The sequence below is a fragment of the Lactuca virosa genome, chromosome 1 (genome assembly GCF_052849685.1).
Source record: "Lactuca virosa cultivar CGN04683 chromosome 1, Lactuca_virosa_CGN04683_v6, whole genome shotgun sequence".
Classification (NCBI taxonomy): domain Eukaryota; kingdom Viridiplantae; phylum Streptophyta; class Magnoliopsida; order Asterales; family Asteraceae; genus Lactuca; species Lactuca virosa.
Genome location: NC_136426.1, coordinates 101,500,240 through 101,515,555, shown reverse-complemented (window position 1 = coordinate 101,515,555; position 15,316 = coordinate 101,500,240). Strand labels below are relative to the sequence as shown.

Here is a 15,316-nt window from a genome sequence, read left to right as displayed (position 1 = left end):
ATCAACACTCAGTCAGGTTCTCCCTAGTATCTATCTTTTGAATAGAGAACATTCATTCTTCCAAAATATCATAGATGAAATCCAGGCTTACGTCAATATATTTTGTCTTTTCATGATAGACTGAATTCTTTGCAAGACAAAGCACTCTAGTTGTCACAAAATAAGATGGATTTATCCACCTTCAACCCAAGACTGTGAACGAGACCATGTAACCATATGTATTCCTTTATTCCTTTTTCATTAACATGTATTTTGTTTCAGTTGTAGACAAGGCAAATGTAGGTTGTAATGTTGACTTCCAACTTATAGCATATGTAACATCCTGTTTCGGATCGTCTGTGATTTAGGGTTCGTGGGCTGCAACCCGGGCATGAGGAAGCCTTGAGGCTGAGACGAGTTACTAGAAGCGTAGGGCTTCTCGCCACCTTTCCGGAGATATGAGGTTCGTTGGAAACAGACTTATAACGAAGAAGCTATGATAGTTTCATGTTCTGGCAAGTTTAGTCCTTATTGAGAAATGGGTGGAAAGTGAGTACGCAGGGCGTAAGTATGTGTACGCTCAGCGTACTTATGTGCGTAGCATGGATGCAGAGACCACCTAGTACGCTGGGTGTACTAGGCAGAGAATGTAAACCTTAATATTTTGAGGTGACCCTATTTAAGGAACATGATGGCCTCATTTTCAGCCACCATTTCCAGTCTCCAACTCCTCTCAAAACCCTAATCTCGTTTCCATGGCTTGTGTGAGTGTGGTGGCTCATTTGATTGTTTTTGGTGAAGCTAATGGTGAAGAAAGAGTCTTGAAAGAGGATAGCTTCTGCTTCTAGCTTGTGGATCTGATTTCTACCCTTGTTAGTGCATCTTCCAGAGGTATAAAGTTCGAAACTTGCTCATTGTTGTGCTAGTTCTTATTTTGGGTCCATTTTTAGGGTTTTATGTCCCAAGATTGGAACTTTGTGAGTTTGGTGAACTCCAGAGCAAATCTCCTGTCCTTTTTAGTGTATTGGGTTGCCTTGATTCATACAAAAAGAGAACTTGGTCGTCTAGACTTCTTCATGCATGTGTTAAGAGGATTTAAGAGAGTCTTAATGGTTATTTTGGAAATTGGGTCCCATTAAGACATGCAAACTGATAAAGTCGCCAACTTTATCAGTTAGGAGCTTGTAATGAAGCTTCCCTGAGGTTTGGATGCTTTGGGCTGAAGTGATTAAGTCGAAAATGGAGTTTCTAGACCTGAGCATTACGCCTCGCGTAAGTCTTAGCACGCCCCGCGTACTGGTCTAGTTTCCCCGATCAGGCTTTGTACGTACGTTGAGCGTACCAAGGGAGGTACGCCCTGCGTAACCTCGCTATGGGCTTTTTGGGCTAAATCTCATATTGGGTCTTAAGTGTTGGACCTGGATTTTGGGCTTGCTGTATTGGAGATTTTGGATTAGAGGAATATATACATATATATATATATATATATATATATATATATATATTCCTCTAATCCAAAATCTCCAATACAGCAAGCCCAAAATCTATATATATATATATATATATATATATATATATATATATATATATATATATATATATATATATATATATATATTTCTTGGGCCCTTGTGTTGGGCTTTCCATTTGGACTTAAGGTTAAGGACTGGTGTAACATACACGTTCAGTTATCATGTTTTGTAATTTAAAAGTGAATAATATTAAGAAATATTATGTGATTTTGAGCGTTGAGTTCTAACAGATAGTTTTTACTAGAATTGAAGTAAAACTATGTTTAGAATCATTCAGAAAGTATTGGAAGTCTTATGAGATTTCAATCAAATGTCAGCTATTGAAATTAACGAAAATATAAAGTTGAAAATAAGTAAAGTTATATTATTGAAAGTTGTAAATAATCTCGTTAGAAACATTTAGGCGAAAACCTCATCGAAATCCGAGTTATAACATAGAGGTCATGACTATTTGAAGTTTCGCGACAGAACTGGCACGACGTCGTATGACGTAAAAAGTGAGTTTTTGATAAACTACTTTTTAGCCTTTATGATCTAAATGAAAGTCGTAGTATTCATTAAACCGAGAATTTTCATAAAAAGAACGTCCAAATCTGACTTCGTATGAGGAAGTTATGATTTTTCTAAGTTTCGGTGTAGCAGTATACAACTAAAAACTCGAAATAAAGATCGAGTGATTTTTAGCCAACACAACCTAAACGAGAATCGAAGATCTCATTAATAGTAGTACAAAGGTAAAAAGACAGACGAAATCGGATGTCAGATGAAGAAGTTATGAATTTTTAACGGACTTTTCCTGTCCCGACCCGTTAAAAATATAACTTTAAAAATAAAGTCAAAATTAGCCGACGGAGTCTAAACTAAAGTTGTAGAGTATCATCCCACCTACGTGTGGATATAAAGAACGTCAAAAATGGAGCTCGTATGCAAACGATATGGATTTTAGAAGTTTGATAAATAAAAGTACGCCCAACGTACTCGTGTAAGAGATTCGGAGTCCGTCACCCTCCCTACTCCTTCTCATGAGTGCCACGTGTCGTAGGCTTAACACGTCCGAGCTGATCTACTTCGTACGCCCAGCGTACGAAGTTACGCCCAGCGAAGAGATGCGCGAGGCAGTACGCCCCGCGTACCAAGGAATTACGCCCAGCGTAATCAGGTGCTTCGGTCCCCTATAAATAGGATGTGAGGCTGCCCGTATTTTGGTTGCCATTTTTCAATCTCTTTCACTCTAAAACCTCTCTCTAGCCTACTTTTAACCCCCGAATTCCTAGTATCATCCCCGACACCCGAAGCAGGTTCCGAAGCCCCAAAGTTCCCGAGAAAATCATCTTACTAGTCGAAACTATTCTCGAGTAAGATCCGGTGTTCAACTAAAATCCCCGGTTTCGTCACAAAAATTCATTTTTAGAGTCGAAGTACTGCCCAAATTATCATTTATTCCTTCGTTTATTTCACAGTGAGTTCAATATAGGGACAATTGTATGTTATGTGTTATATATTCAATGTGTTTTCCCGTGTTATTATGATAATGAGTTATACCTTAGACCACGAAGTGTATGACATAAGCATCACTTGGGTACAAGTATGTATCCTTTGGCCATGAAGTGTATGTCATAAGCATCACTTTGGCATTGGCAAAATGCTAAGATAGGGCTGAAAGCCTGTGTATTCTAGCAAAATGATATTCTGAAATTGTATTTTCTGCGCCACTTGGGCTGAAGTCTTATTGATGTATATCAAGTATTGAAATTGTCGTTTCTCATTGATTGTAAATCTTTGAATCAGATCATTTGTTGATATGGAAAGCCTGTCATATGATACACAAATACCTTTGTTGTTCTTTGTCCCTCTTTTCTTCTGTCATATTGATATGTATATGACATAATGTTATATTGTAACTGTTATTGAACTCACTAAGCGTCACCCGCTTATCCCTCTCAATGTTTAAACTATTGCAGGTGATAAGCATCCAGTATAGTTTTGTACTGGTAGAAGATGTAGAATAGATAATATTATAGCTTTTGTATTTAGTGTATAAATTCTTGGGAAATTATGTATTATATAAAACTTTGTAAAAATCTTAATAGTCGGTTTGTATCCAATCTTTTGTAATAAGACCATATATGTAAAATATGTTTATGAATATGCATGTAACATATTTTTGGAGTAATAATATTGTAAAGTTTAGAAAGGGGCTCTTTCAATTGGGCCTTGGGAGGGCCCATTTAGTATTGGGCCTTGGTGGGCCCAATGGGCTTGGGTTATTTATGGGTCGGTTAGTGGACTATCTTTAGACCTAATGAGTGAGGGTTTGGTCTTAGATCCTAATTGGGTTAATTGTGGTTTTGGCTCAGTGTTAGAGGCCGGTGTGCAGCAGCAGCATTTATAGGAGTTGTTCATCATTCAAGGTGAGTCTTCTCACTATACTTACCTGAGTGGTAATCATTATGTGACCGGAGGGTCTTATGTGCTTATACCGAGTTATGTGATATCATGCATTTTGTCTTTGTGATTATGTTGTATATTACTCTTGTGCCATATTGAGTTATTCTGTTATTGTTAGGACCTGAGGGTCCAAACCGAGTTGTGAGACCGGAGGGTCTTCACTAAGATACAAGACTGGAGGGTCCGACCCGAGCTGTGAGACCGGAGGGTCTTCACCGAGACACATGACCGAAGGGTCCTTATTGAGATATAGCCATGAGAGGCTAATTATTTGTGTGTGGTATTTTGGGGAACTCGCTAAGCTTCGTGCTTACCGTGTTGTGTGATATGTGTTTCAGGTACTTTTCAGGATCGCGGGAAGGCGCCGGCTTGATTGTACACACCAGTTAGAGATCATGAATTTGAGGATTCTGGGATTTTATCAAACATTGTTGATTTGTGTTTTGACAACTTATACGTTTTGTGGTTTTGGGAAAATGTGATATTGAGTTTATGTGATTTTAAAAATGAAAATTTTATTTGAAAATTACAGTGTTACAAGTTGGTATCAGAGCCTTGGTTTGAGGGATTCGGATGTACTCTCGGGTATGTTTGGACTCAAACTGAGGATTTGAGAAAATTTTCTAAAAAGAAATGATTTTTCTAAAACGAGTAAGAGCTTTTAAGAGAAAACGAGATGGAGCAGTGTGTACAATCAGTCAGAGCCCGAACGGTGATTTCCCAAAATACCATTACTTGTTTACATTATGAGATACTTATGAGATATTAGAGCTGCATGTTAGAGAATAGGCTAGGTATTTCAGGAATTTCGAGCTAGAGTTGCCTGATTCATGATGCCTTAGCCTAGGGGATGCTATTGATTGATATTATCTGCTATTTGCTCTATGTATGTGCTGAGTAGGAGTACCTAGCAGGACTCTTTTAGAGAGATCTTTGAGTAGAGGAGTAATCTAGGAGAGATACCTAGATGTGCATTTGAGGAATCTAGTGAGAGAGTAGTTAGATACCCACGAGAGGTAGGGTTGCCTGAGTTCGGTGATGCTTTTTTGAGTTATGGATAGAGCGAGTGGAGTTGTAAACTAGAGTGGCTTTATGTGATGGTAGAGGTTATTTGATGCCCGAATGCTGCTTGCTTTGTGCTTTGTGGAACTCTTGATGATGGGAGTCAGCTATTAAGTGAATATGACGATATTCAGGAGGTAGATAGCTAGTATCATGAGGAGTTCTTCAGCAGCAGATGGCAGAGAAGCGTGAGAACCTAGGAGAGCCTTGATGGATTTTATATACTACAACATCCTATGGTGCACATACAACCCTAAATACCTTGGATCTATGTTTTCACTAATTATACATGCAATGATGTTTCCAAGGTATCAAGCCTATAACTAGCATGCAATTGTTATATATCATACAAGATACTAGTTAGAGTAACATACCTTTTATGTAGCTTGAAGTCTTGATGTATTTGGCCTTAAAATCTTAGCCCCAATAGTGTGGAAGCCTCAAATGAAGTCACAACACATCATGAACAAAGGTGAAACTTGAGAGAGAATTCCTTCCACACCAAAAACACCTCCATGAACTCCAAGTACAAGTCTTGACGTTTTTGGCTATGAATGGACATATTTATATGTAGGATTTCAAGGGTCGTGGGTATAACCCAAATCCATACCCATGGGTGTTATGATTCATGGTTCATGTGTCCCAACTCTTTATGTATCCATACATAAACTTGGTCCAACATGGATCATAAGCCCAACACATATAAATATAACTAATTACCATAATTAGTCCCCATAGATTTAATTAGTCTCCTTTGATCACTAAATTAATTCCAAATTAATTATTGATCAATACTAATTAAAACATATGATTTCATATTAATATATTATAACTTACAATATATTAACAAATCATATATAACCTTCTCTCAAGAGTCCATCCTAACAAATTCTCCTGATGATATGCAACCCAAATGGACCATGCTACTCTCGGGTCGAGTACATACCAATAATAGTTATGGGCTTAGACATCTAATCCAACAGTCTCCGACTTGGATAAGTCTAAAACTATTATTGCAAGTATGACTCCAAAACCCGACTAGCAATCGTAGCTCTTAAAAGCCCCTGTCGAACTCTGACCTAGTCAATGACATGTCCATTAGATAAGTGATCATATATTCCTCCATTCTAGATATCAAATGAACTGAGACATGGATTATAATCATTCTCTCTGTCCATCTGTTGTTTCCCGATTTCCGATTTATGACGACTAGTTGAACAAATCAAATCAGTCCAGGCCCGATCGAGCACTTACGTTTGTCATCACTAAATCATCGAGGGGCCCACATATATCGCTTTTATCCACATGGGGTAAAAGGAACGGATAAACTTCGACTCATATGCTTGTACTAACTACTTGTTGAATCATACACAAAGGCACGTTTTATAACATCAAGTTACTGATGTGTTTTCATACAATCAATGTACAACCAACTCATAGTCAACAACTCATATCTCTAGGTTTGAAGACTTATATGATATTACCGTCTCACGATCACTCGAGATAAATTCCATAAAGTGATACAAGTGAGCGTGGGTTTAATCCAATACTCAGAACTTATGAGCAGTCATGAATGTTGCAGCAACTTTTGCTATGTCTAAACACCTTAGACATCTACAAGCCCAATTCATGACAGTCTTGATTCATACCTACTTCCAAAGTATGATTGACTGTGGAGAGTTTGAATAAAGTAATTATTCTGGAATTCAAAACATGCAAAGTGAAAAACAAGAATAATACTAATCCTATATGGCCCCAATACTTGTGAGAGTAAATAAAACACCTTTTATTTAATCACCATATTGATTACTCATTATTCATTGTATAATGTTTCGAATAATCAACTTTATACTTGAATCAAAACAATAGTTTTCCCATGCTCCAAGCATGCACACTATGTTTACCTATGGTCCTTTGTTTGTGGAATAGATTAATTGACAACATTTCAAATGATACTCATTTCACAATTCCAAATCCTTATCGCAAATGTAAGAATACAAGATTCTTTGCCATTTACTGAAATCTGTTAGATTCTAAACTTATATGCATTGATCCTTTTGTAATGACCATGCACAAAAGCCATAAAGACTCGGCAACAGACATTACAAAGTATTCCAATGGAGAGCAATTCCATGGAAACGAAGTCTCACATTCAAAGAACATTCCTTTGAACATCTTTCTTGCATTAAGTTTTCTAATCTTACACAGATTTAATGAATAACTTCCACCTACGGAAACAATTCCATATTCCCATTTTGACTATCACTTCTGAACAAGAGTTGCCTCTTTTTAGAATATGTCAATATGGTCCTTCCAAAACTTACATCATACTTCCAACTGTCCATGAGCAACCAATCTTTGGTAAACCTCAGATTGTCCTCGACAATTGCTTAATCATTTTAGTCGTATCCAGTTCTATTCCTTTGTCCCTCTTAATGCCCTAGGCATTTGGAAAAATTAGAACGGATGAATATTATAGCACACGTAATCGATCCTATATCCAAAGCATATGGGACACGATTCATGATGTCTCACATAAAGACATGATACTAGACCAGTCTTTTATTATAATATTTCTATTTCTATTTGCCATGTTCTCATAATTCAAATTATGAAAAGGGATGTCGTAATCATAATCGAATTTTAGAACGCAAATAATGTAATCATGACTAAATTTGATTAAAGACTCACAATCTAAGCTTTTAGAATTGGAATGAAGAATAATTTCCTCTCCCTTAATTATAGCAAAACAACTTTCCAAACCCTGCAACGTTGCAACTTGAAACTTTTGTTTTCTATAATTAACATTGCTAAGTTGCAACACTTACCATAATCATTATGCTCCCACTAGCATAATAACCATTGTTAGCATAACACTTATGCTCCCACTAGCTTTGACATTTATCCAGAAATCAGCTGGACTTCTAGAAATCAATACTTATTGACTTTCTTACCAAAGTTCAGATTTATGATACGAGATGCTTTGATAAAACTTATCTAAGCTTCCTGATTTCATACACCTTTCCTTAGACAGCTCACATGTGTGTCTAAACAATTACGAAGAGGGATGTCGTAATCATAATGTTTAGATAGCTCGCATGGTCTCACTAGTCCATGTTAGTGTTCCGGTTAACCACACATGCTCCACTAACGACTTTGAGAATGCAAATATCACAATTGCTATCTACTTAAAATCTACTTAGTGAAAGCGTTTCCTCGCCATCATTTTTCATGAATCGGAGAGAAACCTTATGACACTTATATTTTTATAGTGTATGTGTTCCTATCCATGTAAATTTGTCATAACCATAATCACAAGACAAGGTTAGTGACAAATCCAAACTCATATGAACTGAACTTGTTTAATCTTAGTTTTCTTGCCACCCGGCAGCACAAGGGCCTACCATTGCTTCCAGGTTGTTATGCAAACAATTGAGAACTCATATAACTCATATGCGTAGTCAACTTTAACTGGAATGAGCACAAAATCAAGAATATGTCAACACGATAGGTTACAAACCTCAAGTCGCGTGCTAGTGATAAACAACAGGTTTTATTATTGATTAGTTCTTGAAATTTTTTTCAAGATCTTTAAAACTCCCACTGACCTCTTGACATATATGTTTCTCATGTCAAGAACTAGAGATGAAAGTGGGTCCAAACACGGACCGGATGGACCCGGACCCGGAAAACCCGGAACCGTTTAACGAGATTTCTTAGAACCGGAAACCGGACCGGATTATAGGAACCGGTTCCGGGTTCGGTTCCGGGTACGGTACGGGTAAAGTGGGTCTAGAACCGAAAAACCCGGAAATAGAAAAGTGGGTAAGATGGAACCGGATAATTTGGGTTTAGAACCGGGAAACCCGGATTTTTTTTTGTAATTACCTCAATCACATAATCTTTCAACCGTTATAAAAAATTTAATAAACAAAAAATTACGTTGACATTATTGACCACATTGATTTTAAAAAAAAAAAAAAGTAACGTGAATATTACAAAAAAAAGCGACCGTTCTTTAACTCACCCAAGCTAGTTTCTTAATTGTAATATCAAACTTTGGTTATATCAACGTGAATTAATACCTAATGGTCATTCATCTTTACTTTGCCATAATTGTCTTCAACTTGAGAGTATGTAGTATGTACAGTACGTCAACTCCCTTCTCCAATTTATGTATTTGACTATTGGATAATTATTTTAAACACCTCCGATTTAATTTATTTTGGGTTGTGTGTTTTCATTTAAGATATGTGAAAATTCTAAATTGTTAATTATTTATTTATTGGCAACCACACTAAATTGTCTTTTTGCATCTTTGACCTTCAAGGCTTCAACTTTGAAAATAGGAACATAAAAGCAAGAGACAATTTTTTTGACATTAGCAATCTTTTAATTTTCATGTTTTGTCAACATCTCACAACTTCTCATTATAAATAGGTCTTTCCATCTCTACATTTTCACTTAACTTATTATTCTCTAAGTTGAAGGTTTGAAGTTGTTTTTTCTTTTCAAGAGCATTCATGGAAGCTAACCGCCCAATTCAAGTATGTTTCTTTTTAATTTTATGCAAATATGCATTTAAAGTAATTGACTAATTTACATCTTTATACTTCAATTAGGTTCCGTTTTGAATCTATTAGTTTTATGTCTTTGATACTTCATTTTTTTACAAGCTTTAAATCTACTTAGATTTTTTTACTTAATTTGTTTAGCGTTTGAATTTGAAGGAGAGGTCCACATGTTGGCTACATTTTGATATGTTGTGGGTAGTAGAAGATGATGAGGTTGAACGAAGGCAAGCAAAGTGTAATTATTGTTTCGCTACACTTAAAGTCGATCCATCGAGACACGGTACAAGTAGTCTTAATAGACATTGTCGTACGTGTGCCAAAAATCCGAATAATATAGCTAGGTAATAAGTTTTGTGCTTTTAATTTATTTGGTAACATTTCTTTAATACTAAATATGTTTATTTTTGTTTTATGTATAGAGATTGAAGATGCGTTAACTCGACAAGATGGTCAAGGAATAAGTGTTGTTTTGTTCTTAATTGGTTAAGAATTTTGATTTGAATTGTTTTGAATATTAGACTTTGATTTTGAATTGTTCAATAGGTACCATGAACTTGGACCCAACCATTGTCCCCCTCGCACCATTTGCACTTTCCATGCCGAACTCCATCAATAAAAATCTTCTCAAATGATTTCCAACAATCGGACCTTGTTTTCCCTACTCTTTTTCTCTTTTGTGTTGGTTCCTCATTGATTTCTTGTTGAGTGTTGTCAACAAACACTTCATCATCATCAAACTACAATAGATAACAATAAAAACACAATTAAAATACAATAACACAACTTAATAACAAAATAGTTGTTCTTATGCTAATATATATATATATATATATATATATATATATATATATATATATATATATATATATATATATATAACATAATAGTTGTTCTTATGCTAATATGTTTGTTTCAAAATTGATATTCACATAGCAAATGGAATACATGTCTTGTTTATATATAACTTCATATCCTAATCAAATGGAATACGAACATTAGACATTACATACTTGATAGAAGTTTTTATTGAAAAGTAATTAAAATAACACAAAAAGTAACAGTTAACACATAACACTCAACATACAATTGACAATACTTTAGAAGAGAAAAGGGCAATAATACACTACTAGTCTTGGAGAAAAAAGAAATAACTAAAAAATAGTTTAGGCACTACAATAACAGCCTAGCAACACATTTGTAGAAGAAATCCTCAAATTCTATTAAATAACAAATTAAAGCTATAGGCTAGCAACACATTTGACTGAAGCAAGCCCTGGTTTTTATACTCAATTATCGACTCCAGTTCAAACTTCAAACTACATGGCTTAAGCTTAAGAGTGAAAGTAATAGGCTAATAGCAAACTGTGATTCCCACAAGACAGTAAAAAAACACAAACTTCATAACACATGAAATCAAAATTCTTGACAACTTACTTGTGTAGATTCATTGTTATCTACCCAATTGTCCACCATTGGTCTTTAATTGATTTTAGGAGATTGATTTGAAGTTCAATTGGGAATGAATGGAAGTTGATGTTTTGATGATCGTCGACTTGAAGTTCAATTGAGATGGATTTGAAGCACGAAATGGGAATGTTTTTGTTGATTGCCCTCAATTGTCGTCGATCGTCCACAGAGAAAGCTAAAAAAAACGAGTCACCGATCACAGAGAAGTAGATCGTCGATTATAGTCACCCAAGTACATGAACACGGGAAAAGAAATCGGTCGTATTCCGGTTCTACAATAAGCACGTTTCCTATACCCGATTCCACATTAAACCTAATCCGGTTCTTCGGCCCACTAAACCCGGACCCGGTCCATTAAACCCGGTTCCGGTTTTTTAAACAAAACCGGTTCAAAAACCCGGATTAACCGGACCCGTTAGACCCATACCCGAAATACCCGGAACCCGGATAAGAGTAATTTTGAAACCCAATACCCGGACCGTTTAAGTATTTTCCGGTTATACCGGTTCTGGTTCCGGTCCGGTTTTCCGGTTTTATAACTCATCCCTATCAAGAACCATTCCTTGACAAAACAAATATTCAAGAGTTAGTGCTGATTCTTATCAAGAAAAACACTTCACACAATTGGTCTTAGTTGGTCCTTGTCTTATCCAAGACATCACAACTTACCAATTTCAAATGTACAATAGTAGAAAACATTTTACTCTACATTTGACAAGTGTTTTAAACCTTTCTTAAGATTATGTCACTCGAGTTACAATCTTGGAGTATTACTCTAAGACTCATTTTTGGAACGAAGTATGATTCATCTTTTGATTTAACCATTTCAACAATTCATGATTCCTCTTCTTAGTCAAACAAATGCACTAAGATGTCCTTAAAGGATCAATTGTGATATGGTTTTTCATAATCATTAGGATGATCATAAAACATGATATTGAAGTACTCTCCCATCTTTTCAGATTGGAGAAACTTTTATCTTTCTACCTAATTTGATTCTTCTCATTCGTCCTGCCATACATTGAAACTTTTCTAATGTTTCAGAATTATACTTAAACTTGTAAGCAGGACCATATTTACTAAACTTTAGTAAACCATGACGAATAGCCTTATTGTTCTTTTGTGGTGGATATTGATCAGCGCACACCCAGTGTACCCGATCCCCTAGTCCTTCACTTGACTCACATATACATGTGAACAAGGAATTAGTCTTAATGTACAAAGATGAAAATTCTCATTCATCATACAATACAAGTTGCACGATTCCAAGTTTCTATCCAACTAAAACTTTGGTGATGAAAATCTTTCCTTATTTGGTAAATTATGACACTACCACAAACGAAAGAATCAAATCCATTTTCCAATATTGTTATCAATGGAATCATATAAACAACAATTTTCACAAATCCCATTGTAAGGATACTTAAAATAAATAAAATCAAAAATTTTTCTTTTACTTTAAAAAATTGCGGAAAAACTTATCCTTACAATGCAAATACATATGAAAACTATGTTGTTATCTATTCCTAAGCAATCTATCATAACTCTTAAGCACCAGCTCAAAATTCTGATCATCGAATCATGCGATCGAAATCCATCTATTCACGATCAGAATCAGCTTACTCTTCTTTTAAGTTCCCTTTCATTTCTTCGATTCTACAAAACATCAAAATGCGACCTAGTCACATCATGTAATAAGAATCTCCAAATAGGAACTTAATAAAGTTAGATAGTGGACTTTACCTGAAGCATAGTCAAATTTTTGACTTTTACCATCCTAGTGAACTTTCAGGTAAATAAGGAAGCTTCGCAACCAATGCCCATTCCTTTGGCAATAGAAACATATGGACTCTTTAGTAATGGTACATGGGACTATCTCAGACTTAGCCTTTCTCTTTACCATTTGGTCAACCGGGTTGACTATGGCCGATCCCTTTCCATTGGGAAGAGAAGACTTTTCTAGACTTCCAACGTTTCCATTGTCAATGTCCATGTAAGTTTGGGAAGTAGGTCTTCCAATCAAATTTGCTTTACCAGTGCCCCAAATCATTGCTAATTCAGCAGCAACAAACAAATAGGTAAGATCGATAAGGGTCATGTCGTGGTCTGTCACATAGTAGTCCTTAACGAACTCACTATATGACTCGAAAGGTGATTGAATAACCCAGTATAAGTCAACTTCCTTGAGACTTCGACACCTAACTCTCCCAGCTTGTCAAAATGTGACTTCATCTCCAAGGTGTAAGTACATATAGACACTGCTTGCCAATAGGGATTGAGTGACCTTGAACTTTTCAAGAACTTGTGGGTCAGGGAGAACAATTAGAGGAGGTGGAGGAGGTGAAGTATGATTTCCAGTCTCATTAATGCACAACAAAGGGATTAATCTTTCACCTTGATTGCCATTTGGGATATCATCTTCATTAGGAAAGCTTTATCCAAAAGGATAAGGAATACCATAGTTGTCATACCTAGACATCTATGAGGGAGAAATTCAAGTTTAGTTGATTTAAGTCCTTAATATAACACCCAATATGAAATATTAAGGCTAGGATCCAACACAATATTTTATAACTTGGAAGAGGGATGCCGTAATCCAAGCGATAAAATATTTAAAGGTAGGTAAATGACGATTTACCAATTTCCACCATGAAAAATGAAATTTAACATTAGGTTTTAAATGAATTGAAACTCCTAGATCTTTTGAGATTCATTGAACTATTCAATGGCATGTTTAAATCTTGATTGTGCCCTTCAAGTTTGTGACTGGGATGCCGAGGATCACAAACAAGGAGTGAATAACCATGCAAATTAACTTGGTACACTTAATGTTACAACCACCTAATCAATGTGCCGGTTAACCACACACGCTCCATTGATCTATGATTAACATCAAGCTACCATTTGCCACGCACTGTCAGTCCCAGATTAGTGTGCCGGTTAACCACACACGCTCCACTAACGACTTAACAGGGTGCAAAGTGTAATTTCATGGGTTAGCACCAATTTCACATTTTCCTAAGTAACTAAGATTGGGAATTTATAAGTGTTTAGTTACTTAGTATTTATCATTATACTTTTAATGAAGGGAGAATTAATGTCCTGTCCTACCCGTTCAGCTAACGACCCTCCACCAGTCAAGGAAGCGGTGGGTGAGAGTGGACACCCATTAAACTGTCATTTTATAGGCAGTAACCTTATACCCCCCCCCCCCTTATAGACCGGCTTCGTGAATGAGGCCTACTAACGGTAAGACTGACTTACTCTTATACATATATATAAATATTAAACCTATAATATTATAATAGTATAAGGGTTGAATTTTAAACTATTAAAATTCTAAGGGTTGGAATTAAAGTATACATGGGGGGTAACTTTACAAATTCCAAAACTTGAGGGCAAGTTTTGAACAATTCAAAAACTTTTGGTTTCCATAACTTATGAGTTTAAAGTAGTTTAATGGAAAAACTCTTCAAGTTCCATAACTTGAGGACAAGTTATGGAAGACTTTAAAACATTTAAAAATGAGACTCTTTATTTTCATAACTTATGGAAATTTTATGAGTTTTAAAATTCATAAATGAGACTTTTCATATAACTTGAGGACAAGTTACAAAAACTCATATTATGAACAACTTTTAGATCAATTTGAATTGAAAACCAATTATCACATAATTTTTCTATTAATCTAAACTAACTCATAAGAACAAGATAATTCATATCATCAATCTTCAAGAAATTAGCATATACATATAAACTAATACAAATCTTGAAATTATGACAATTATGTTTTAATTGGATGAGAATCAACATTACCATAACATCAAAATCAAATTTTATGAACAAAAACACTTTGTGGTAATGATTCTAATCCAAAATAGGCCAAAAAAACTCGAATATATGCTTTCAGGGGCTCCAACTCGCCGAGTGAAAGAACCAACTCGACGAGTTGGATGAGTTTACACATGGACTCATTGAGTCCCTCAATGGACTCATCGAGTCCCCTGGCCAGACAGCAAAAAAATCGATTTTTTCAGCTTTTTTCAGCAAGTAGCATCAACTATAATTTGAAAACAACCCATGGCTCTGATACCAATGAGGGGTTTTGTATACTACAACATCCTATGGTGCACATACAACCATAAATACCTTGGATCTATGTTTCACTAATTATACATGCAATGATGTTTGTAAGGTATCAAGCCTATAACTAGCATGCAATTGTTATATACCATACAAGATACTAGTTAGAGT

The 15,316-nt window shown here is 35.6% G+C and overlaps 1 long non-coding RNA gene across 1 annotated transcript; it reads left to right on the top strand.

Moving 5' to 3' along the window:
- Positions 1–9,500: 9,500 nt before the first annotated feature.
- LOC145105910 (uncharacterized) lies at positions 9,501–10,165 on the top strand. The gene is made up of 3 exons (XR_013707434.1): positions 9,501–9,568; positions 9,752–9,936; positions 10,015–10,165. It is a non-coding gene; the product is annotated as an uncharacterized LOC145105910 (long non-coding RNA).
- Positions 10,166–15,316: the final 5,151 nt, after the last annotated feature.